General features: G+C 41.3%; 2 long non-coding RNA genes across 2 annotated transcripts; both read right to left on the reverse strand.

Annotated features, from left to right (window-relative positions):
* Positions 1-508: 508 nt before the first annotated feature.
* Positions 509-1,979, reverse strand: LOC109198101 (uncharacterized). The gene is made up of 4 exons (XR_002059071.2): positions 1,965-1,979; positions 1,124-1,589; positions 926-1,015; positions 509-549 (listed from the first exon to the last, which is right to left on the reverse strand). It is a non-coding gene; the product is annotated as an uncharacterized LOC109198101 (long non-coding RNA).
* Positions 1,980-14,213: 12,234 nt separating this feature from the next.
* Positions 14,214-15,301, reverse strand: LOC112845514 (uncharacterized). The gene is made up of 2 exons (XR_003218343.1): positions 14,954-15,301; positions 14,214-14,642 (listed from the first exon to the last, which is right to left on the reverse strand). It is a non-coding gene; the product is annotated as an uncharacterized LOC112845514 (long non-coding RNA).
* Positions 15,302-26,043: the final 10,742 nt, after the last annotated feature.

Genomic DNA, 26,043 nt, shown 5'->3' on the forward strand with positions numbered 1-26,043 from the left:
ATTTACAATAATGTATGACATTTAAACATGATATTTAGATTGTGGTAAATAGCAAAGCAATATAAAATAAAAAAGGAAAAGGAAACCATTCAAGTAACTTTATATTATGAACTGAAGAGTAAGGCAAAAGTATAAATGAAAAGCATACAAGCATTAATGTATATAGATAAACCCAACAATCATATGACCCCCTATGAGCAAGCACTTTGGCGACAGTGGAAGGAAAAACTCCCTTTTGACAGGAAGAAACCTCCGGCAGAACCAGGCTCAGGGAGGGGCGGCCATCTGCCGCGACCGGTTGGGTGAGATGTAAACAAATCCAAAACTGTCCACAGAGCTACAGGGGGCACACTGGGATCGCAACAGCAGCCATAGAGGGAAACAGATTAGGATGTTCTTCCCAGTACTGAAGTGGGTCGGCTTTTCTTATGTGTGCGTTTTTCTCTGAGAGGTAGGTCTCCACTTTAGTTTCTGTTGATGAGGCACTCACGGATACTTCTGGATAAGGGTCATTTGGAAGCAAGTGGTTGGCTGACTTTGCGAAAACAGCTAGAAACAGATAAAAGGAAAACACAATTTAAAACAATAAAACAAGAGACATCACAAAGCGCAGCTCTTCAGTTAGCAAACTGGCAAGTAATGAAGTTCTAAAAATAATTGGGAAAACAAATCTAACTTTAGAACTAAATGACCCAAAACTAAATTAAAAATGAAGTAAAAAAAGAAATTGGCTTAATACTGGTGTCTTCTGATGAGGTAAGTTGCCATGCGAGGTAAAAACCACACGTGGCTGTAATTTGGTGGCCTGTATACAGTTCCAATCCAAGCATGTAGTTGGCTTAAATGGGTTAATACTGGTGTCTTTTGATCACTTGACTGTATATATAACCTGTTGAACAAAAGGTGCATTTTAATTTCACTATACCTGCCCATCCTTGTAGCCGGTTCTACTAGCGTGGCACAGTTTCAAGATCAGTGTAGGGCTTCTCCACTGCCTTCACTGGACAGAACACATCTGAGGAGTTATGAATGAATGGATGACTTAATGAATGGATGAGATTATAGTTTGTTTCAAAGAATCAATAAATGTTAAATATAAGTAGAAACAAAAAATACAAATGACCTGTTATGGCAGGGATCCCATCAGGTGCAGTCTTTCTGTTCACGTTTCTGGTCAGCTCTTCAATGGATGAGAGCACATCAGCAGTCTTATCTATCAGTTCCCACTGGTGAGCTGTCCTTGTTGGTGGTAGAGTGTGTTCAGAAAAACTCCCTTTTAACAGGAAGAAACCTCCGGCAGAACCAGGCTTAGAGAGGTGCAGCCATCTGCCGTGAGCGGTTGGGTGAGATGTAAACAAATCCAAAACTGTCCACAGAGCTACAGGGGGCACACTGAGATCGCAACAGCAGCCATAGAGGGAAACAGATTAGGATGTTCTTCCCAGTACTGAAGTGGGTCGGCTTTTCTTATGTGTGCGTTTTTCTCTGAGAGGTAGGTCTCCACTTTAGTTTCTGTTGATGAGGCACTCACGGATACTTCTGGATAAGGGTCATTTGGAAGCAAGTGGTGGCTGACTTTGCGAAAACAGCTAGAAACAGATAAAGAAAACACAATTTAAAACAATAAAACAAGAGACATCACAAAGCGCAGCTCTTCAGTTAGCAAACTGGCAAGTAATGAAGTTCTAATAAATAATTGCAAAAACAAATCTAACTTTAGAACTAAATTACCCAAAACTATATTTAAAAGGTAGTAAAAAAAGAAATTGGCTTAATACTGGTGTCTTTGGATGAGGTAAGTTGCTATGTGAGGTAAAAACCACACGTGGCTGTAATTTGGTGGCCTGTATACAGTTCCAATCCAAGCATGTAGTTGGTTTAAATGGGTTTAATACTGGTGTCTTTTGATCACTTGACTGTATATAAACCTGTTGAACAAAAGGTGCATTTTAATTTCACTATACCTGCCCATCCTTGTAGCCGGTTTCTAGTAGCGTGGCACAGTTTCAAGATTAGTGTAGGGCTTCTCCACTGCCTTCACTGGACAGAACACATCTGAGGAGTTATGAATGAATGGATGACTTAATGAATGGATGAGATTATAGTTTGTTTCAAACAATATCAAATGTTACAATATAAAGTAAGAAACAAAATACAATTACCTGTTATGGCAGGGATCCCATCAGGTGCAGTTGCAGTCTTTCTGTTCATGTTTCTGGTCAGCTCTTCAATGGATGAGAGCAGTCTTATCTATCAGCTCCCACTGGTGAGCTGTCAGTGTTGCTGGTAGAGTGTGCTCAGTTGCAAAGACACTAAGATCACTTGGCAAGTCCATATCCCTCACAACCTTGCAGTCATTTTGTGTTAGTGAATTACACAATAAATGGGGTTGTGATAACTGTGATATGTATTCAGAACACCTGATTGGAGGCAGGCGTATGGCTGTGATATGTAAAGGTGATCAATCAATGTGTGATTTTCTGTGGTTGCAGCAGTAATAAGTTGTGCATATCCTCTTGACTGAAACAGTTCTTGGATGGGTTTTTTTCCTCTGCTCATAAGGTCCTCATTGAAGTCTCCACAAACAATAATTGGTTGGCAATTCATCATTTCCAATGAGTCCAAAAGACATTGCATTTGTGGTAAAAACCTCACGTGGCTGTAATTTGGTGGCCTGTATACAGTTGCTATCAAAGCTGTGACTGGCGATTCAACCTTGATAACAACAAATTCAAGATCAGTCACATTTTGCAGGTATTTTCGAGACTCTGCTGTAAGAACTGTTTTGTAGTACATTGCAACTCCACCGCCATTTACCTTTGCCATGTCTGTATGGTTTGTGTAAGAGACGTGTCTATTGCGTGTGGCCATGTTGTACTGTTCCAGCTGGAACCGGGGAGAAACTGATGATCCAGACAAGTGAGTTTCTGTTATGCATAAAACATCAGCAAGGCTGAGTTCATGGTGGCATCTCATGTCCTCCATGTGAGTTGGGAGACCTTGTGCATTGTGATGGATAATTGTCAACGTGGGGACTGTGGGAACAACTGATTTTAAGAATTGCAACAGTGGTCTTGCATTCTCAAATGATGCATATCTCATATTTTTGAGTGCATCTGTGATGGCAGGATCAGCATAGATTTTCCTTTCATCAAAGTCTGTGATGTACAGTCCTTTAAGTGAGGTTGTGCGGCTGAGTGCAACATAGGCCATTCCAGGTTCAAAACACGCTTCAAACATACTACTGCTGACTCCATTGTCATGCCTTGTACTTTGTGAGCTGTACATGCAAAGGCCAACTTCATTGGAAATTGCCTGCGAAGAACTCCTTTTTTACTTGTAGATTCTTCACATTTCTCAATATATACCAGGTTGTCTGAGGATCCTTGTATTTTTCTGCGAAACTTTTGCCCAGAATGTTGATTGTCCAGCGTAAGTCCAATGAGATTCACAGTTTTTGGTCCATCCTGTGTGGTTGTCACAATGTTCGTGATTGTTCCAAATGTCCCATTAACAAGCCCATCTTCAACATCCAAATTTCTAATAATCATAACACGCACTCCAGGTGCAGCTTGTATGTTATCAGGTAAATCTCTTTTGTTGCCTTTCATCATATCTGCCAGGAGGACCATCTCACCCGTTCGTGGGTCTTTTCTGTAGTCTTCGGCCTGAATATTTATGATATCAGAATGAAGAGCAGTTACAGTTGCTGAATTGTGTTTGTCGACCTCTTTGTTTGTAGCATAAATGTGTAATACATTAGATGGACAGTCTTTTATGTCATGGATAGCCTGTGTGAGCAAGGCTTTGTCATTGGCTTCAAGAGAATCTGTTTTTTCCTTCACTCTTATCCTGTTCAGAACTTCAGCAAAAGAATGATCATCTTTCTGTCGCATGATTTCTCTCAGGTTGACCATGTGGAAATAGTCTTTCCAGAGATCAAGGACATTGTCCTCATACACACAGAGTGGTTTGGCTTTTCCAAGGGGTGGCAGCTGGTAAAAGTCTCCTACTGCAAGGATAGACATCCCACCAAAAGGCTTCTTGTTTCCTTTGATCTGCTGAAGTCTCCAGTGGATGTAGGCAAAAAGGTCTTTAGAAACCATAGATATCTCATCAATGACCAGAATCTCTGCATTTGAAAGTGAAGCTCTCACTTCATCCAGTGCATTCCCCAGTCCCTGATACGGCGGTTTTAAAGATTTTGGCAGCTTTAGCAGAGAGTGCAGTGTTTTCCCAGATATGTTAAAAGCTGCAGTGCCAGTAAATGCAGTCAGCAGTACTGCAGGGTAAGACATGTCCGCTTGGTCACGGAATCTGGGGAGTTGGTGCAAAATCTTTGTTGCCTCCTCATATATGCACTTGATAACATGTGATTTTCCACAGCCAGCTCCTCCAGAGACAAAATAAAAGAACTGCTCAGGACAGTGACCCCACACAAGTTTGAAACACCACTCACGCACTGCGTAGAATATGGATGCTTGGGTTTCATTCAGACTTTGGTACATTTTTCTGACAAAGTCTGGGCTCAGCTTTGGTGCTATGATTGCTGGCATGGCTCCACTGCTGCTACCACTGACTTGGTAGTCTGGAACAATGTCCATTTCATTTTCGTCAGTGTCATGTCTGGATTGTCGTTGGGCCACACACTCTAAACGATCTACTTCAACCTCAGGTGCAAAGGTGTTCCATGCATTGATAAGTGGGCCTTGTTGTTCAATCTGTTCCAGTGCCCTTTCCATTGTTTTGCCATGGCTTTCATAACGCTTTTTGTTAAAGGTAACAATTGGCCGCACAGCAAAACCATGTTTTCCTCCACTTTTGTAGAACTGTTCGGATGTGGGGTATTTTGTGTTTTTAAGGTCATCATTTGATCGATGTGGAAAATAAAGTTTTAGTAGTCTGCTATAAAACTTCTCTGGTTGTTTCTTTTCTGAGAACCGAGGATATCTGATTATTGCAGGTTTCCCTCTTGTTCTCTTTTGAATATAACCCATGTTATTCAAAAGAGGGATGGCATTTTTTGACTCTGTTTGACGGCTGTAGAGAATCCTGTACTCTGAAGCAAATTCAGCCAAACACATTCTTTCAAACTCAGGTGTTCTGGGTCTGTTTGCATATTTTTCTGGCAATCCAGACATCCACACATTTTCATCATCTGGTGCCATGCTTTGCAACCTGCTCATCGGGAGACTCATTTTCAGGGCATCATCATCAGTCTGTATGAACACCACACTGCGTGAACACTTTTTTAGTGGCAGGCTGCATGTCCTTGCCACGGATTCTTGGGCACTGACTTCTCTGTGTTTAGCATATGCCTGCATTATCTGTTTCATTTCATCTCTTTCATTGACATTGGACTTTTTTACCTCCTGAATGACTCCATTAAGAAATTGTGTCGTCTCAAATTCGGGTTTAGAGACAAGACATCATGTACATCAGGCAGCTGTAGTCATCAATGACATATTGGATGTCCATGTTGGCATTCCAGGCCCTCAGCAGATCTGCATTGTATGCATTCACCCAGCAGTCATTAGGTTCACGCTTTAAGAGGATGACATGGCCATTGCTTAAATTGAAGACACAATCCAAGTATTGTTCATAAGTTAATTTGCATTTGTGAAGCAGCTCAGACAAGTCTTCAAACGAGGAATTTGGGTCACAGAGCAAATCTCTCAATGGCTGGAGTTTTTCTTTGGCCTCTTTCTGTTTTTTTGCGAGAGCCATTCGTCTGTTTTTTTGCTTTTGTTTTTCATTTGTGCCTTTCTCCTTACTTGTGCTATGCTGCTTATCATTGTGATCATCGTCATCATCTGGGCTTGGGAAAGTGATCATTGTTTGGTCTACGGGTAGTTTGGGGAACCCAAACCTACATGACACATTACCTTTTTTACAGGATCTGGAGTGATTTCTGCTGTGGACTTGAACCTCAGACACAATTTTGTGAAGTTCAGGATCGGCATTTTGGTCAGGCATCTTACATGTTATGTACTTGTCAATAAATTTGTACACGTGGTCTTCAAGGTCGCTTCCAAATTTAGGTGCATCTTTGACCCAAACCAGTAAATGGATATGAGGGCTACCTCTGGCCTGAAACTCCACTCGATAAAAGTAATCTTCTACTTCACCAATGGGCTGTGCTGGGGACAGGATCAGTGTTGTCATTAGTGCATCGACTCTTTTTTCAAACAATCACAGTCACAGGGTTGCTTCGGAGAATTTCACACTTTGTGTTCCAGTCAAGTTGTGAAAAATCCACTTGTTCACCTTGTTGAGTTTTTATGACCTCAACAACCTCAGGCCATCTCATTTCAGCAGCTGAAAATGTCAGGAAAAAAGTTGGCTTTCCTAACTGTCTGACCATAGCATGCAGATCTTTCAGTGCCTTTTCCCAATAGGCTGGAGTACCTCTCAGAGGTTTCATGAAGCGTGTTGCATCTTTGTTATTTATCAGTCTCTCCACTTCGTCTTTATTTTGAAGCATTCTGTTACAAATTCTACGTCCATCCTTGGTGATTGCCTTACCTTTGCGCAATTGGATGGACATGCTGTTTGTAGCCATGTGTGTTTCTGTTACAAACTGTGCAAAGAATAGGTAGCTTTGGTCAGTTGCAAACCGTGTATCTGCAGAGAACAGCCGTGTATTAAAATACATGCTTGGGGACAGTTTGACTTGTCTGGCTTCATCTAATGTGTTCTGTCCAGTTGGGAACTGCACAGGAAAGGCCATGGCTTCAAGTTTAGGAATAGAGAAGAAGCCAACAGGTCTATTTCCTTGGGCGGGTGGAATGCTAAATATTCCTTCACCATATGATAAAATGTCCTGTGCTATATCTGGTGGTTGCATACAGGTGTCTAGAACAAGACCAGGGCGAAGTTCTTCCTCTTCTTTCTCCGTATCTTGTAAGGGCTCTCCATTTGACTGTTCAGGCTCCAATAGTTCATTTACATCATGACATGGCTCAAGTATTCCAGCTGTTGTATCCTCAGTGGTTCTTCTTTCTGGTACAATTTGGTTGTCGAAGTTTCTGGGCAGTGCATCTTGAATATCTGCATCAGCAGTGTCATGTTCCGTCTCGATTATCTGATTATTTGTGGGATCAGCAAAAGTTGCGTCATCATCAATAGATACATCTTTGTATTCTGAATGCATCTCTTTTAGCTTTGATAAGCCTGCTAACACATTCTTCATGTTCACAGTGTAGAAGTGTTGGTATCCTTTGAATCTGATGTCTTTTCAGTTGTACCTGCAGGACCTGGGCTTCATTGCTAGGTCTGGGAAGACAGTTTACTGTGGTTTCCACGTCTGACGGTACACAAACAACAGCCCCATGTACGACTCTTTGCTGTCCTTTTGGTAATGCAATGATTTTGGCAAACGGGAGAATTTTAGCAATCAGTTGTCGTTCTAGTACATTTAATTGACTCAGTTCAATTGGAATGGGTGCTAGTGCTAAATTGTTTGCCACTGCGATGGAAGAGATCTTTCCTCATTGTAGGTGGCTGTCACAGTTGTAGCAAATCCACTCTTGCATTCTTTGTTTTGGAAAGGTACAATTAGCTGTACATTCACTATCACAAACATGGACAAATTTTCCTGTCAAGCAGGTGTCAACAATGTGACTATTTTTAACATACTTTGATCTTTTGCAGTGTTTTACTTGATTAGGAAACAGAGTTCTGTGGCACATTGTACAGACATGGGTGGGTCCTAACTTAATTGTTTCACGGAAAGCTAATGTGACTGCTTGCATCACACTATTCACTACAAGCTGGGGCTGTGCTTCAGACTGTGGACCCTGCTGGAATTGTGTTACTAGTCGTCTGTATTTCTTCTTTATTCTCTGTGCACACAACTGCAAAAGATGCAGTGGTAGCCATTTTGTGTCTCTGGTACTCTGCACAGCGCTGTATATGGTGCAGTCTGAATTGTGAGTCATTATGATACCTGGCATGAATTGATTTTTTTTGTTTGTGCCTGTAGTTTGGATCCGATGCATATTTTGTTCTTATGTATTTTTTCTGTCTGCTTTGAAAGTCAGCATCCGTGTTGTACCTTTGGACCAGATATTGCTTCTGTCTGCTTTGAAAGTCAGCATCCGTGTTGTACCTTTGGACCAGATATTGCTTCTGTCTGCTTTGAAAGTCAGCATCCGTGTTGTACCTTTGGACCAGATATTGCTTCTGTCTGCTTTGAAAGTCAGCATCCGTGTTGTACCTTTGGACCAGATATTGCTTCTGTCTGCTTTGAAAGTCAGCATCCGTGTTGTACCTTTGGACCAGATATTGCTTCTGTCTGTTTTGAAAGTCAGCATCCGTGTTGTATCTTCGGAACACATATTGTTTCTGTCTGGTTCGAAAGCTGGCATCTGTGGTATATCTTCTGATAATGTAGTCTCTCTTTTTTTGTTGAAAATGAGGATCATTTTGGTATCTCTTCACATTGCGGGCTTTTATCTTCTCTTGAATATGAGGATTTGCATAATAATCTTTGGCTGATAACAGTTTTTGTTTATGGCGATGACAGTTTTGAGCATATTGAGTTTTCACAGCCTGTAATTTTTTCATTCGAAATTCAGAAAAGCAGGCATATCGTTCCTTTTCGTGTCTTTTTTTGTTTATCTTCTTTGCCAAGTCTTCAGATGAAGATTTTTCTTTAGCTTTTACATGCTGCTTGTGACTTTTTTGAGCTTGACGAATAGCTTTCCCACGTCGTCGTTTATTTAATCTGCACACATTTCTTGCTTTTTGGGGGGGTTTATCTATGACTTTATCTCTTTCATTATTGAGTTCAAGATTTTCTTGTTGTTCTGTTTGGATGTTGCTTGTTGGATCAACAGATGTTTCAAGTTGATGTTCACAAATTTGATTTGAAGCCATTTTGTCTTCTTGTGGGTTTAAAGCACTTTCTAACATTGTCATGTAGGTTTGGGCTGATTCTGGTTGAAGCACTTCCACCGTGGGATTTGTGATTTGTGGTTCATCATTTTGTGGCGATGTACCTGTTGCTCCTGGTGTTGCTTGAGTTGACTGTGCAGGCTGTTCGTTGTGAGTGCTGAGTCTTTTGAAAGAAACAGGCACAAACTCATATCTTGCATACCTGCCTTGATTTTGAAAAAGGTTATGCAGGTGGGTGATCAGGTCATTCACATGAGTGAAAGTGAGCATGACTGCTGTTCCATTTGGCTGGGGTAAACCTGCTGCACTTCTTGAATGTGAATCAAATAATCCATACCTCCCAGATTTGTCACGGAAAACTGCAATGCACTGAGGCGAGACCATGAGCAAAGCATAGCTCACATCTGTTGACAGACATACAAGGCGACTAGCAAGAGGCAACCACCAATCTTTTCTTTGATAAGTTTTGTCTGCTGCTTTCAGGTATCCATACCTTATGTTGTCCATTTTCACACTGTAGACGTTTATGTCAGCATGAACTTCTTTGGGCAGGTCCTCCATGGTCAGATGATTTTGTGTATAACGCCTCTCCTGCTGAAGATTTGTTTTAATCCAACACTAGAGTGCATCTCCCTGTTCAAGCACCTTATCAAGTTGGGCTGTGTTGAACTGGTGTTCCTCATTAAGGTAGGCCAGGAATGTGAGGGCATTACATGTGCACTGATGATTTCGAGAGAATTCTGTGTACCTTTCATCACTTTGACAATGAGTTGCACTGACACACCAGAAGTGCTGAACTGCGTTGCTCTGTAGCTCCTCTGTCAGTAGTTCTTCATTTCTGTTGTGGAAAGGCTGATCAAGGAATGGTAAAGGTGACACATGTTATTGTTTAGTATTTCATGACCTTTTACAAAGGTCATACCTGTACCTATTTTAGGTTGCTGCGGGCCTTCAAACATCAACTAAATTGCAGCCTAAATACAAATATATGAAAGGAAATCCTGTTTACGTATTATTCGTAAGAGGATCTCAGATGCTCTTAAATTAGATGTAATTCATTCACTGATTTCAGATTAAACCAGATGGTTCTGTACATGTGCCATAAAAACACGTTTCATAGTTGTGTTACGTTTTGTAAAGAAATGACACAAAATTCAGTTACAGGTTAAATGTGATTGAAACAGAATACACTGACATGCATCTTGAGAAAAGATGAGTGTCACAAAATCATGTTTGTATTTATTTGCACTGCTTTTAAGATAAGATAAGATAAGATAAGATAACCTTTATTAGTCCCACACGTGGGAAATTTGTTTTGTCACAGCAGGAAGTGGACAGTGCAAAAGTTATGAAGCAAAAATTAGAATAAAATAAAATAAGAATAAATACAGTACACAACTGTACAGAATAGAATAAAATAAAATACTATATACAGTAGAATAAAATAGAATAAAATATACAATAAGATAAAAATAGAATACAAATGCTATATACAACTGAGTAAAAATACAACGATGCCAGAAAAGATTATTGCACATTAGTCTTATTGCACATGTGTGGATGTGTGTGTTTGATCAGCTGCAAAAGTCTTTATTGTGGAGTCTGACAGCAGTGGGGAGGAAAGACCTGCGAAATCTCTCCGTCCCACACCGTGGGTGCCGCAGTCTCCCACTGAAGGAGCTGCTCAGTGCTGTCACAGTCTCATGCATGGGGTGGGAGATGTTGTCCAACAGGGATGACAGCTTAGCCGCCATTCTCCTGTCACTCACCACCTCCACTGGGTCTAGGATGCCCTCTGGACCCAGTGGAGGTGGTTTTCACTGTGGATGTCAATTTATCTGAAGCTTTAAGTATAAAATGGTATAAAAGTTTTTTCAGAACAATAGATATAGAAATAGCTAAACAGACAGACAGAAATAGCTGTTGAGATGTCTGCATTTTAGGAGTCTGATGAAAGAAATTGACAAATGTACATGTTTAGTCTAACATTTTAGTATATTTAGTACGAGTTAGCAAGCACACTTAAGGTGAAAGACTAAATATCAACCCCGGTGATTATACATAGGGTTAGGCTTACCTTTTTAGGTGGAGAATTTGATGCTGTGTGGAAATCATCGGTTGCCCAGACTCGTTTTGCTGGTGGACGAGTTTCTTAACTCTGATAATACAGTTAATCAAAATTAGAAAACCTACTAACAGATTTGAAATAGAGTGTAACACTGGATACTTTAAAGAAAACATGAAACAGTAGCGGTTACTAAACTTACAAAGCGATAAAAAAAAAATTCCAGCTGTTTGCATAACTACTAAGAAATTTGAAAGGGAGTGTAACTTTAAAAACTTTAAACAAAACTAACAGAAGCGAGACAACAAAATTCTTACTGTTTACATAAGGCAAACATGTAACCATATGTCTTTAACATTTAATGGTAATGTAACTGTCCACTATAAATCCTTAATGGAGGAATACCGTTTTAAATTTACCTTGCTGCCTGGAGGACATAAGGAGGTGGGTCTATTCTGCGTTTCCAAGGACAAGCTGGCTGGTGCTGTCTGCTAACCCAGGCAAAAAAAGAATATAATGTTAAGACATTAAGTGACCTGACACTTTAATTTCACTTTACAATGCAATGCATGGCATGAACTGTTATGCCAGTTGGGTAACATTACAAGATAGAAATGGTCAACTGTATGGGTAAGTGTTATAAAAAATATATTATATGTGCTCACTACCATATCAGAATTACCTGTTCAGAGCTATAAAAAAAAACCCCAAAAAACCCCTTTTGTCATATTTTCCTTTGTTTTGGATAGAAATTAGACAAAATTGAGTTAGCAAACATGCTTTAAGTGAAAGACTACATATCAACTGTGGTTATAGACACCAAAGATCAGATATATACAGACTGGTTATACACATGGGTGGTAGGGCTGCTCAATGAATCTACTTTTAATCAAAATTACGATCTGGGTTTTCAACGATCATTAAAAAGGAGTCGAGAGAATGAGTCGATTATTAGCACCTCCCTCGTGCTTTTCTCTCGCGCTGCTCCATGTGGCAAATCGAGCGCACCTCTCTGCGTTTCGAACACGCGTCACAACAATTAAGAGGAGCTAACAGAGGGAAGCTCGGAAAGCTAAGCAGAAGTTATTTGGAGAGGACAGTGACTGGCGTTGGTTGAAAAGAGGTAAAAAAAAACCAAAAAAAAAAAACCAAATTATTTTATGACAATCTTTAAAGCCATTATTCAATACATTGTTATTATTAAATAAATATTGTCAAATAATGGAGATCTAGATTTCAGTGAAAATAATCGTGATTATCATTTTTGCCATAATCGAGCAGCCCTATGGGTGGGCATACCTTGTAACTTCTTAATAGAGGAATATTTTTTGATATTTACCTTGGTACCTGGGGAACATAAGGAGGTGGGTCTATCCTGTGTTTCCAAAGATAACCCGGCTGGTGCCGTCTGCTAACCCAGGAAAAAGGGTATAGAAGACATTAAGTGACCTGACACATTCATTTCATTTAAATGTTCTGTATACCATGCACTGTTATGCCAGTTGTGTGACATTATAACAAAAAATCCTAAACTGCATGGGTAAGTGTTCTTAACTGTCTCAAACGTGTTTTGAAAACTGTTCAACTGTCTGTGATCACTACCATATCCTCATTACCTGGTCAGATGGAAAACTACTGACTGCCTCATCTTGGTTGTGGCCAGTGAGCATTGGGACAGCAGGATCGACCAGGTCAAGTGGTTTCCAGCGCTTCTTTTGTGCCTGGGATCTTTTATTTTTCTCGGCATCTGGTAGAATATCAACATAAAAACAGAATATTAATTATTGGCATTTCAAGCAATTTGTTATTTTAACCGTCTGATACATTGACAGACAAGATGACTACAAGAACAAAAAAAATCTCTCTTTTCTTTAAATAGACATATTGATAGTGTCACTACCCGGTCTTAAGGCTTTGTTAAGTAAAGTTCCATAACAGTTTGTATATTGTAATTGAGAAAGTGATTACCTTGAAAGTTGGGAGGCAGATTTGTTGACCACGACAGTTACTTCGTTTTGGTGTACAGTAATTGGGAAAGTAATTACCTTGCAAAGCTGGGAGGCAGTGTTGTTGCTGAGACGCTGGGCGAATGCCAGCAGCAAGCAAACCCAGATGTTCATGTCACACAGTGGAAAATTGTGTTTTTATATTTTGTTTTGAATCAGACTGTGTATTGCTACATAGTGATTTTATTTGCATGTTTTATTGTTATAGTGCTATTGCATGATTGTTTATTGATGTTCTTATTGCATGATTTTATCCCCATATTTATACTGTGTTTTGTGTCGCTGTATAGTATTCTTTTTTTATTCCACTGTGGATTGGACAGATAATTGCGTGCACCTGTGAGGTGGGGGCGTGCCCCCGAGGTGACCTATTGGCCGCCAAACGGACTTAAGGGAGATGGTGAGCGCAAAGACGGGAGAGAGACACAGGAACAGCGAAGAACAGGAAACCGAACGTGTGGTGCAGACGAGCACATGTATAGAAGGACTGGCCTGCCTGTGAGGCGTCGCGAGACTTCCGGCGATCCAGTTCCGACGGACAGAATAGTAACAGCGGGAGGCGATGTGTGAAATCCACAGAAGGCAGAGGGGACGCCTCTGCCTGTATCAGGGCCGGGCTATGAGGGAAGCCGTGTGCGGACGCGGAGAGCGGCTGGACCGCACGGCCATGCGCTGCCAGGTGGGGATAGGAGCCTCCTCCCTGGCCTTCTGCTGGCGAGATTTCCCCATCCCGGAAGAGGGGCCCCCTTCTGTCTCTTTCAGCTAAGGAACATTTGCCCGAGTGTGTGTGGTTGGACACTGGGAATAGAGGACTCTGGGGGGGGGGACGTTTTATCCTATAAAAAGGACATCCATTTAGCTTTGATTTTTTTAATTGTATTTTAATCTCTGCCGGCAGGACTTTTAGCGGGTTGTGAACATTTATTTTTATTGTATAGTGGGGATTTTAACTCCTACTTGTGATTCTGGCTGTTCTTCTTCTAAAAAATAAATGGTGTGTTTAAAGCCGGCCCAGTGTCCGTACTCCGAGCGCTGATTCACTCTCTCCCCTTATGCTTGTATGTATATAGACGTGGTGGCGAAGATTTAGGTCACCAGTTTAGCGGCTACATTCACAGTCCTACTTAACACCTTAAACTTTTCAAACAATCTTACAAGAACATTTGGCAAAGTGATTGGCTTGCAAACTTGGGAGACAGTCTTGTTGCCCACAACAGTTTTGTTATAGAGTAATTGGAAAATTGGGTACCTTGCAAGGCTGACAGGCAGTCTCGTTGCTGGGAGGCGGTCTTGTTGCTGGGGCTCTGGCAGAATGCCAGCAGCAAGCAGACCCAGATGTTCACAGTCCTACTTAACACCTTAAACTTTGCAAACAAATCTCACAGAACAATTAGCAAACTGATTGGCTTGTAACACTGAAATGTAGCCTTGTACTGTCTGGTTTAAATTTCCTACTGAGAGAGGAACTTTACTGTTTGGAAGGGAGTAAAAACACTGTACCATCTAATCTTAAAAGTTTTAATTACAAACAACAGCTCTGGAATAAAATGACATCCTAAACACACCTATTTTTTTCTAAATATCAGCTGAACACATACATAGAAAATATAAGGGGGGGCACTTACCTTGGCTGAATCAAGAGTTGAGGTATTAAAGGCTGCTGTAGTTAACGCCTTATAAAGACAGACAAAGAGAAGTGTGAAACGCGACTACAACGCAGCTATTGTTTCATACGCGGTGAGAGTCGCATCTTAAAAGTTTTAATTACAAACGATACCACTGGAATAAAATCACAGTCATTTTGTAGATATCAGCGTCAAGACACAAAAGCACTTTTAAAGGTCAATGTCAAAACCGGAGGAGGGACGGAAACGCTTGCCTTTAGCATCATGCCGAACGTGCCGAAACAAAGAAATCAATAAAGAAACACAAAAAAAATCACTTTCAAAGCTAAATTTCAAACCAGAGACAGAGATACGCTTACCTTGTCATAGTAAATCACTTTCAAAATCAATTTCAAACCGGGAGACGCTTAATATCCGCTAACTAGCCAACAACAAAATACCACGAGACAAAGAGAGGTGTGAAACCCGACTACAGTGAAGCTATTTTTTGAGAGTCGCATCTTAAAAGTTTCAATTACAAACGATACCACTGGAATAAAATCGCAGTCATTTTGTAGATATCAGCGTCAAGACACAGAAAAGGACTTTTAAAGGTCAATTTCAAAACCGGAGGAGGGACGGAAACGCTTGACTTAGCTGACTATCCGCTAACTGGCTTTAGCATCGTGCCGAACGTGCCGAAACAAAGAAATCGATAAAGAAACACATAAAAAATCACTTTCAAAGCTAATTTCAAACCAGAGACAGAGAGATACACTTACCTTGTAAAAGCTTACGATGTGTCTTAGTAAACACTTCAGAAAATCACTCTAAGTTCAAGTCCAAAGCGGAGGAGGGGGAAAGACGCGTTACCGGTTAAACGATAGCCACGTTGTCTTAGAAAATCACGTCTACGGTCATTTCAAAGCGGAGGAGGGGCGAAGAACGCGCGCCGTTGATAGTGTCGTCATTGCGTAGTGTCGTCATACGCTAGCGGTGCTAGCGGCGCTAGCTAGCTAGCCGGCTATCAGCAACACGTAAGAGAACTGTCGCTAATATGGGATGTCTTGATAAAATGAGCAGATATTTGAAGTTTACACACCTACATTCTCGCCTGAAAATATCTTAAAAGTGTATTTTGTGACCTAGAAACACTAATAAAAGACATATAAAACGAAGTGGTGGCCGCCATTGTTTCAGTGGTAGAGGCGTGCTATGAATTGTGGATATGGAGTTTTCAACCAAGCATACACCTTTTAGGCTGTAGTCAAAGGAGTTTGCAAGAAAAAGGCTGTACTACTCCCGGTATACCAGTAGAGGAGCCAACACACCACAATGAAGTCTGTTTCTATGGGGCCAAAAGTAGAATCTTTCTCAGGAGCCTAGAAATTGGCCCAAATTTGCACTAAAATCAAAATATTTAAAAACTATAAAAGTCATAAACACCAAAGTCATACCATACTAGTCCAGCTCCAGCCGCACAAAATGATGTGACATATGTAACCCTATGTCAAAACTGTGCGGCAGAGAAGCGCGGGAAATTTTCAGTAAAATATTAATATTTAAAAAACTATAAAGTCATAAACACCAAACGTCATAGCACACCATTCCAGATCCAGCCGCACAAAATGAGGTACATATATGAAGCTTGTCTCAAAACTGCGGGGCGAGTTTCGCTGCAAAATTTCAGGCGGAAACTGAAGAATAATAATATAATAATAACTAGAAAAGTTTGCATTTCCTGCGAAAATGCTGTGTGGATGCCTTAATGCTGAAGCTGTCTGCTGAAAGCTGAAAAAGATGAAAAGTTGCAAAAAGTTGTATGGTGGTGAAAAAAAAGATTTGCACTGAGCAGGATTCGAACCTGGCCTTCTGGACTCAAGGTAGCTACTCATCTCACTGAGCTAAACTCATTCTCTCAAAAAAGAGGAGGAGAGACTGACAATTCTGCTAAAATGAGCAGAAGCTGCTCATTTTTTGTGCTGAGAAAAGGCGAAAAGGCTGAAATTTTGCAGAAAAGAGATAAATCAGCAGAATTTCTGCAGAAAAGAGGTAGAACAAAGAACAAAAGAGAAAACTGAAACAGGTTTTGCCATGACCGGGATTTGAACCTGGCCCTTCTGGTCTCAAGGCAGCTGCTCATCTCACTGAACCAAACTCATTCTCACAAAAACAAGAGATGGAGAAAGGGGCAATTTTGCTAAATGAGCAGAAGCTGCTGAGAATTGTGCTGAGAAGAGGCGAAAAGGCTGAAAATTTTGCAGAAAAGAGATAAATCAGCAGAATTTCTGCAGAAAAGAGGTAGAACAAAAGAACAAAAGAGAAAACTGAAAACAGGTTTGCCATGACCGGGATTTGAACCTGGCCCTTCTGGTTTCAAGGCAGCTGCTCATCTCACTGAACCAAACTCATTCTCGCAAAAACAAGAGATGGAGAAGGGGCAATTTTGCTAAATGAGCAGAAGCTGCTGAGAATTGTGCTGAGAAGAAGTGAAAAGGCTGAAAATTTTGCAGAAAAGAGGTGAATCAGCAGAATTTCTGCAGAAAAGAGGTAAAGAAGCAATAAGTTGCGCTGAAAAGAGATGAATCAGCAGAATTTCTGCTCAAAAGAGTTTTTTTCTGAAACAGCTGAGATTTGTGCTGATAAGAGGTGAAAAGGCTGAAAATTTTGCAGAAGAGGTGAATAAGCAGAATTTGGGCTGAAAAGAGGTGAAAATTCTGAAATTTCTGCTGAAAAGAGTTCAATCAGCAGAATTTCTGCTGAAAAGAGTTCTGCGAACTCTTTTCAGAATTCTGCTGAAAAGAGTTTTTTTTGCTGAAACAGCTGGGATTTGTGCTGAAAAGTGGTGAAAAACTGAAAATTTGATGAAAAGGGGTGGAAAAGCTGAAATTTGTGTTGAAAAGAGTTAAAAAGTTTAACTGTTAACTGAAAGAAATGTTGCCATAAGCGGGATTTGAACCCGGGCCTCCCAGTCTGAGAACGGCTGCTCATCTCACTGAGCTAAACACGGCTCAACCGGGCAAGGAAAACTAGTGACCCACTGATAATGTGCAAAATGTGCAAAAAATATTGCAAAAAAAATTCAATATCTCAAAAGTATAGAAGTTATGAGCACCAAAGTCATTGCAAACATTAGCAGAAAGAGCAGAATTTTTTAAAGTTTGAACTGAGAAAATCGGCTGAAACTGAGGGAGTAGTTAAGCGGCAAAAACGTACGGAAGCAACCAGAATAATAAAGAACTAGAAAAATTTGCATTTCCTGCGAAAATGCTGTGTGGATGCCTTAACGCTGAAGCTGTCTGCTGAAAAGCTGAAAAAGATGAAAAGTTGCAAAAGTTGTATGGTGGCGAAAAAAAAAAAAATGCCTGAGCTGGATTCGAACCTGGCCTTCCAGATCTCAGGCAGCCACTCATCTCACTGAGCTAACTCACTCTGACCAAGAAGCGGTGGAGAGAGGACAACTCTGCTGAAATGAGCAGAAGCTGCTGAGAATTGTGCTGATAAGCGGAGAAAAGGCTGAAAATTTTGCAGAAGAGGTGAATAAGCAGAATTTGGGCTGAAAAGAGGTAAAGAAGCAGAAGTTGCACTGAAAAGAGATGAATCAGCAGAATTTCTGCTCAAACAGTTTTTCCTGAAACAGCTGAGACTTGTGCTAATAAGAGGTGAAAAGGCTGAAAATTTTGCAGAGAGGTGAATAAGCAGAATTTGGGCTGAAAAGAGGTGAAATTCTGCTCAAAAGAGTTCAATCAGCAGAACTCTTTTCAGAATTCTGCTGAAAAGATGAGGGAGTAGTTAAGCGGCAAAAACGTACGGAAGCAACTTGAGAATAATAAAGAATAAAGAGAAACAGGAAAACATTGTGTGGAAGCCTTTAGGGCATCCACACAATAAAGAATAAAGAGAAACAGGAAAACAATTGTGTGGAAGCCTTTAGGGCATCCACACAATAAAGAATAAAGAGAAACAGGAAACAATTGTGTGGAAGCCCTTTAGGGATCCACACAATAATAAGAATAGAGAAACAGGAACTCAAAGTGTGGAAGCCTTAGGGCATCCACACAACTAGAAAGCGAAAATTCAGAAGAAATTTAAGTGTGCCTATGCCGCTGCTAATCAGTGTAGTTTGCCATTCATACGGCTACAGAGAGCAAACTCAGAAGAGCAGCCATTCTCCAGCATGAACTATGGTAAAAACAAACACCGCTCATGCTTCACAGATGACAGCTACAGTTTTGTGTAAAGATGAAGTTACTTCGTACAGCGCCGATTTGCAGACGCTGTGCACCAGGTTCATGAGCAGAAGTCCCATTGTGCCACGGTAGACCTGACATGTTTGCATGAACACGCTTTGAAGCATTACAGGGAGTGCAGAATTATTAGGCAAGTTGTATTTTTGAGGAATAATTTATTATTGAACAACAACCATGTTCTCAATGAACCCAAAAAACTCATTAATATCAAAGCTGAATGTTTTTGGAAGTAGTTTTTAGTTTGTCTTTAGTTTAGCTATTTTAGGGGGATATCTGTGTGTGCAGGTGACTATTACTGTGCATAATTATTAGGCAACTTAACAAAACAAATATATACCTTTCAATGATTTATTTTTACCAGTGAAACCAATATAAATTCCACATTCACAATATACATTTCTGACATTCAAAACAAAACAAAAACAAATCAGCGACCATATAGCCACCTTTCTTTGCAAGGACACTCAAAAGCCTGCCATCCATGGATTCTGTCAGTGTTTTGATCTGTTCACCATCAACATTGCGTGCAGCAGCAACCACAGCCTCCCAGACACTGTTCAGAGAGGTGTACTGTTTTCCCTCCTTGTAAATCTCACATTTGATGATGGACCACAGGTTCTCAATGGGGTTCAGATCAGGTGAACAGGAGGTCATGTCATTAGTTTTTCTTCTTTTATACCTTTCTTTCCAGCCACGCTGTGGATACTTGACGCGTGTGATGGAGCATTGTCCTGCATGAAAATCATGTTTTTCTTGAAGGATGCAGACTTCTTCCTGTACCACTGCTTGAAGAAGGTGTCTTCCAGAAACTGGCAGTAGGACTGGGAGTTGAGCTTGACTCATCCTCACCCGAAAAGGCCCACAAGCTCATCTTTGATGATACCAGCCCAAACCAGTACTCCACCTCCACCTTGCTGGCGTCTGAGTGGGACTGGAGCTCTCTGCCCTTTACCAATCCAGCCACGGGCCCATCCATCTGGCCCATCAGACTCACTCATTTCATCAGTCCATAAACCTTAGAAAAATCAGTCTTGAGATATTTCTTGGCCCAGTCTTGACGTTTCAGCTTGTGTGTCTTGTTCAGTGGTGGTGGTCTTTCAGCCTTTCTTACCTTGGCCATGTCTCTGAGTATTGCACACCTTGTGCTTTTGGGCACTCCAGTGATGTTGCAGCTCTGAAATATGGCCAAACTGGTGGCAAGTGGCATCTGGCAGCTGCACGCTTGACTTTTCTCAGTTCATGGGCAGTTATTTTGCGCCTCGGTTTTTCCACACGCTTCTTGCCACCCTGTTGACTATTTTGAATGAAACGCTTGATTGTTCGATGATCACGCTTCAGAAGCTTTGCATTTAAGACTGCTGCATCCCTCTGCAAGATATCTCACTATTTTTGACTTTTCTGAGCCTGTCAAGTCCTTCTTTTGACCATTTTGCCAAGGAAAGGAAGTTGCCTAATAATTATGCACACCTGATATAGGGTGTTGATGTCATTAGACCACACCCTTCTCGTTACAGAGATGCACATCACCTAATATACTTAATTGGTAGTAGGCTTCGAGCCTATACAGCTTGGAGTAAGACAACATGCATGAAGAGGATGATGTGGACAAATACTCATTTGCCTAATAATTCTGCACTCCCTTTAAGACAAGGCACGGCCTCTCCCATGCTCCAAGAATGCCAGAGTGCTCTGGAATGCACACAAAGCCTTTTTACAGCCTACTGAAGATCACCATCCTATCACTACACAATCGATTAACACCTCTACCATCTACTACTGATTATAAACTCTAAGCTATATGGGTAGATATTTCTAAGCATAAATGACAATCACATACAATCCAACAGCGCTTTCCTCAAGGAAAAACGCACCGTTTGAAACGCTCTCGAAAACACATACATTTCAAACGCAGCGGTCCTGTCACAGTGTGGACAACGAAACGCAGACTTTCTAAAACTATGATGTATTTTAGTCATGTGATGCAGTCATGTGACCAAATAACAAGATAGTGGAGTTCATTATACAGCGGTTGTTTTGATTGCTCTCATTTTGACAGCCCTAAAAAGATGATATCAGTCTGTACATGCTGCAGACGCTTTTCTTCAATTCTTTAATTCTCACTCGCTTTTGTGCATGCGCAAGGACTGGAACGTAAGCGTTTTCATCCGTTTCAATGTGGACGCACAACTCTGTGAAACGACTGAAACGCTAGTTCACATGAAAACGCCATTTTCAATCTATCGGGCTAGTGTGGACATAGCCTTAGATTCTCTATTTGCCTAACACCTACCTGCATGTCTCTGGACTGTGGGAGGAGGCCCACAAGAACACGGGGGAACATGCAAAATCCACACAGAACAACCTCGGCCATGATTCAATTTCAATTCATTTTATTTATATAGCGCCAAATCACAACAACACTCACCTCAAGGCGCTTTATATTGTACAGTAGATCGTACAGATAGATACAGATACAGAGATACAGAGAAAAACCCAACATCATATGACGCCCTATGACCAAGCACTTTGGCGACAGTGGGAAGGAAAAACTCCCTTTTAACAGGAAGAAACCTCCAGCAGAACCAGGCTCAGGGAGGGGCAGGGCCATCTGCTGCGACCGGTTGGGGTGGGAGAAGGAAGACAGGACATGCTGTGGAAGAGAGACAGAGATTAATAACAGATATGATTCAGTGCAGAGAGGTCTATTAACACATAGTGAGTGAGAAAGGTGACTGGAAAGGAAAAACTCAATGCATCATGGGAATCCCCCGGCAGCCTGCTCCTATTGCAGTGTTGGTACAGGGCATTGAAGATGATAACTTAAACTTAGTTACAGCACTTTCAGAAAGACATCTACTGTGATAAAGTCTACTCTCCACTGCTGTGTAATCAATTATTGTAAATGTAAATGTTATCAGGAAATGATCAGACAGCAGAGGGTTTTCAGGAAACACTGTTAAATATTCAGTTTCTATGCCATATGTTAAAACAAGATCTAGATGTGATTAAAGTGGTGGGTGGGTTCTTTTACAGTTTGAGAGAAGCCAATTGAGTCTAATAACAGATTAAATGCCATGTTGAGGCTGTCATTTTTAGCATCTACATGGATGTTAAAATCACGTCTTGATGCATTCTCAATCATCCAGGAAAAAATCTCCAAAAGTTGAATCTGTTCATCTGGACGTAGCGTTTTGTGGGAGAAACGTTTCAACGTTTCATCACTCATCCAAGTGACTTGGATGAGTGATGAAACGTTTCATCACTCATCCAAGTGACTTGGATGAGTGACGAAACGTTTCTCCCACAAAACGCTACGTCCAGATGAACAGATTCAACTTTTGGAGATGTTAAAATCACCCACAATAATTATTTATCTGAGCTGAGCACTAAATCAGATAAAAAGTCTGAGAAATCAGACAGAAAACTCTGTGTAAGGCCCAGGTGGATGATAGATGATAACAAGTAAGACTGGTTTCTGAGTTTTACAGCTGGGGTGGACGAGGCTAAGCATCAGGCTTTCAAATGAATTAAAAGTCTGTCTTGGTCTTTGGTTGAATAATAGGCTTGTGTGAAAAATTGCTGCCACACCGCCCCCTCGGCCTGTGCTTCGAGGTTTCTGGTAGTTAGAATGACTCGGGGGTGTTGATTCATTTAAACTAACATAATCATCCTGCTGCAACCAGGTTTCTGTAAGGCAGAGTAAATCGATTTGTTGATCAATTATTATTGTATAACAAGACTTGGAAGAGAGACTAATATTTAATACATCACTTTTTTACTCTTTGGTTCAGATGTGGACTGTATTGTTCTTTCTTTGTGATTTTTGTTTAAGTTGTTTATTGCTGGTTTTTGGTTTGTTTTTTGTCTGTTTGGGAGCTGACACAGTCTCAATGGAGATGGGGGGGGTAGCAGGAGGAGAGAAGCTGCAGAGAGGCGTGTAAGACTGCAACTCTGCAGTCTTGGTCCATGACCTTCTTTCAGTGAGGCAACAGTGCTAGTCACTGCGTCACCATCAAACTAATTGAGACAGAGCTTTCATGTGTCACAGTGATTAATGTCAGACTGTCAAATATGCTCAATGCAGGATGAAAAGCAGGAAAATGTAAAAAGTGTAAAAACTCAAAGTGAACACAGAGGAGACTGTTACTAAAACTAATAATACACATGACTATAAACATGGCCACAGCTGAGACTGGGTTTATATAAGAATGATCACCACAGGAGTAAGAACTACACAAAAATGTAAACATGAAACCCTCAACCTGAATGTGAGTTAAGATATCGAGCTGCAGTTCCCACTGTGGGGGGATGGTCAGGGCGGTCGGAGACAGGAGGAGATTGTTTGAGTGATTGTTTGGTTTTGATTGGACTACGGATTGGATCACAGACTTTGGAGTTGGCTATAAACTGGTGTGCGACTGACTGAGTGCCACAGGTAGAGGATGATGAGGACATGGATTTAGGAGATTGACACCGTTCATAGTGGGAGAGGGCGAGGAGAGGGAGAAGAGGAAGAGAGGATGGAAGTATGGTAGGATTAGGGCAGCAATGAAGTTTGGAAGGGAATAGTTTGGATGACGGGAGTGTAATTCAGAAAAGGATTGTCAGGAAGAGTTTAAAATAATATTGAATTTAGGCCGGAGGATGAAGGGGTGCAACTAAGCCCAATAATTTTGTCAAGAGCTGAAAAAGAAGTTTGGAGAGGTAACATTAGCTAAAGTATTTAAAGATGGAAATTTGTTGTTAACTGTTAAGATGGAAGAACAGAAAAATAAAGTGTTAAATACTGAGAGTATCTGCAAAAAGACAGTGAGAGAGAGAAAGGTATTGGGGAGTTTAAAGTGGTGTAATCACAGGCATTCCAATAGAGGAAGATTTAATTCAATTCAGTTCAATTCAATTTTATTTATATAGCGCCAAATCACAACAACAGTCACCTCAAGGCACTTTATATTGTACAGTAGATCGTACAATAATAGATACAGAGAAAAACCCAACAATCATATGACCCCCTATGAGCAAGCACTTTGGCGACAGTGGGAAGGAAAAACTCCCTTTTAACAGGAAGAAACCTCCGGCAGAACCAGGCTCAGGGAGGGGGGGCAATCTGCTGTGATTGGTTGGGGTGAGAGAAGGAAGACAGGATAAAGACATGCTGTGGAAGAGAGACAGCGATTAATAACAGATATGATTCGATGCAGAGAGGTCTATTAACACATAGTGAGTGAGAAAGGTGACTGGAAAGGAAAAACTCAATGCATCATGGGAATCCCGGCAGCCTACGTCTATTGCAGCATAACTAAGGGAGGATTCAGGGTCACCTGGTCCAGCCCTAACTATATGCTTTAGCAAAAAGGAAAGTTTGAAGCCTAATCTTAAAGTAGAGATAGTGTCTGTCTCCTGAATCCAAACTGGAAGCTGGTTCCACAGAAGAGGGGCCTGAAAACTGAAGGCTCTGCCTCCCATTCTACTTTTAAATACTCTAGGAACAACAAGTAGGCCTGCAGTGTGAGAGCAAAGTGCTCTAATAGGGTGATATGGTACTACAAGGTCATTAAGATAAGATGGGGCCTGATTATTTAAGACCTTGTATACATTTATAACACCTGAGAGGAGGGGGAATATACGGCCTTACTGGAAAACTCATGCACCCTATCTTAATTCTCCCAGGAAGTACTGGTCCTTGGAATTCCAGCATTACAGTCACACTGTCAACTCTTTCCCCATTGACCATTCTCATCAGTCTTTTGATACTGCTGACCTCACTGCCAGAAATACAGGGTCTAATTTTTTCTAGACAAAAAACAAACTAAAAACCAGAAACAAACAACTTAAACATAAAAATCAACAGTTTACACCCACCACACATGGGTGTGTGTGGTGGGGGGAGTGGGGGAGTTGGTAGTGAGTTCAAGAGTCTGATGGCTTGTTGGAAAAAGCTATCTCACAGTCTGGAGGATCAGGCCCCGATGCTGCGATAGCCAGATGGGAGGAGGGAGAAAAGTCCATGTGAGGGGTGTGAGTGGTCAAGCATGATGCAGGAGGCCTTACTGATGCAGCGTTTGTGAAAGATGTCCTGTAGCAGAGGGAGAGATGTTCTGCTGATCTTGGCAGCTGCTTTGACGATCCGATGTAGCTGGCTGAGGTTGCTGACTTTGCAGCTTCCAAACCACACGGGGATGCAGCTGGTCAGAACGCTCTCTATGGTGCCCCTGTAGAACATGGTGGGAGGAGGAGGTTGGCCCACTTCAGGCGTCTCAGGAAGTGGAGATCCTGCTGGGCCTTTTTGGTGATGGAGGTGGTGTTGGTGGTCCAGGTGAGGTCATCTGAGATGTGAACTCCCAGGAACTTGGTGCTGTTAACGGTCTCTACCATAGAACCGCGGATGGTGAGTGGTGTGTGGGTGGATCGAGTCTTCCTGAAGGAGACAATCATCTCCTTGGTTTTGTCCACATTCAGTGACAGGTTTTTTTCACTGCACCAGATCGCCAGCTGCTGAACCTCATCTCTGTACGCTGACGTTGCTGCTGATGAGTCCAACTACGGTTGTGTCGTCAGCGAACTTGATGATGTTGGAGCTGTGTAGGGCAGTGCAGTCGTGTGTCAGGTGAGTGAACAACAGAGGGCTGAGAACACAGCCCTGAGGAGCTCCTGTGCTCAGCCTGATGGTGCTGGAGATGTTTTCGCCGATTCAGATACCACCATGATACTCCCTGATGCTTTAGTAGATTTCACACTACTGAACAAAAAGAACAAGGACAGGGGTTTTATCTTAAATTCACATACAGCTCAGGAATATATTAATCAGTATTAGAGTTATGTCAAAATCTACACAGATGCATCAAGGAATACAGCCAACCAAAGCGGGATAGAATTTATTGTTCCTGAATTTAATATGAAGGTAGGGAAAAGGCTCAGTGACGATTTATCAGTATACACAGGAGAAATGGTTTTAATACTGTTAGCTGTCCAGTGGATTGAAGATACAAGACCAGATCTGTCATATGCTCAGACTCGAGTTCATCGTTGGCCAGTTTGCAAGACAGTCACTCAGACTGCAGACCTGACATTCTGATAGAGATCCAGCAAACATTACTCAGAGTTATTATGATGGAGCTTATGGTTACCTTCTTATAGGTACCAGCATCATGGAGTGAAGGGAAATTGAATGGCAGACAGAATGGCAAAGGAAGCTACAAAGAGGCTGCTGGTGGATATGG

The sequence above is a fragment of the Oreochromis niloticus genome, unplaced genomic scaffold, assembly GCF_001858045.2.
Source record: "Oreochromis niloticus isolate F11D_XX unplaced genomic scaffold, O_niloticus_UMD_NMBU tig00007671_pilon, whole genome shotgun sequence".
Taxonomy (NCBI): Eukaryota; Metazoa; Chordata; class Actinopteri; order Cichliformes; family Cichlidae; genus Oreochromis; species Oreochromis niloticus.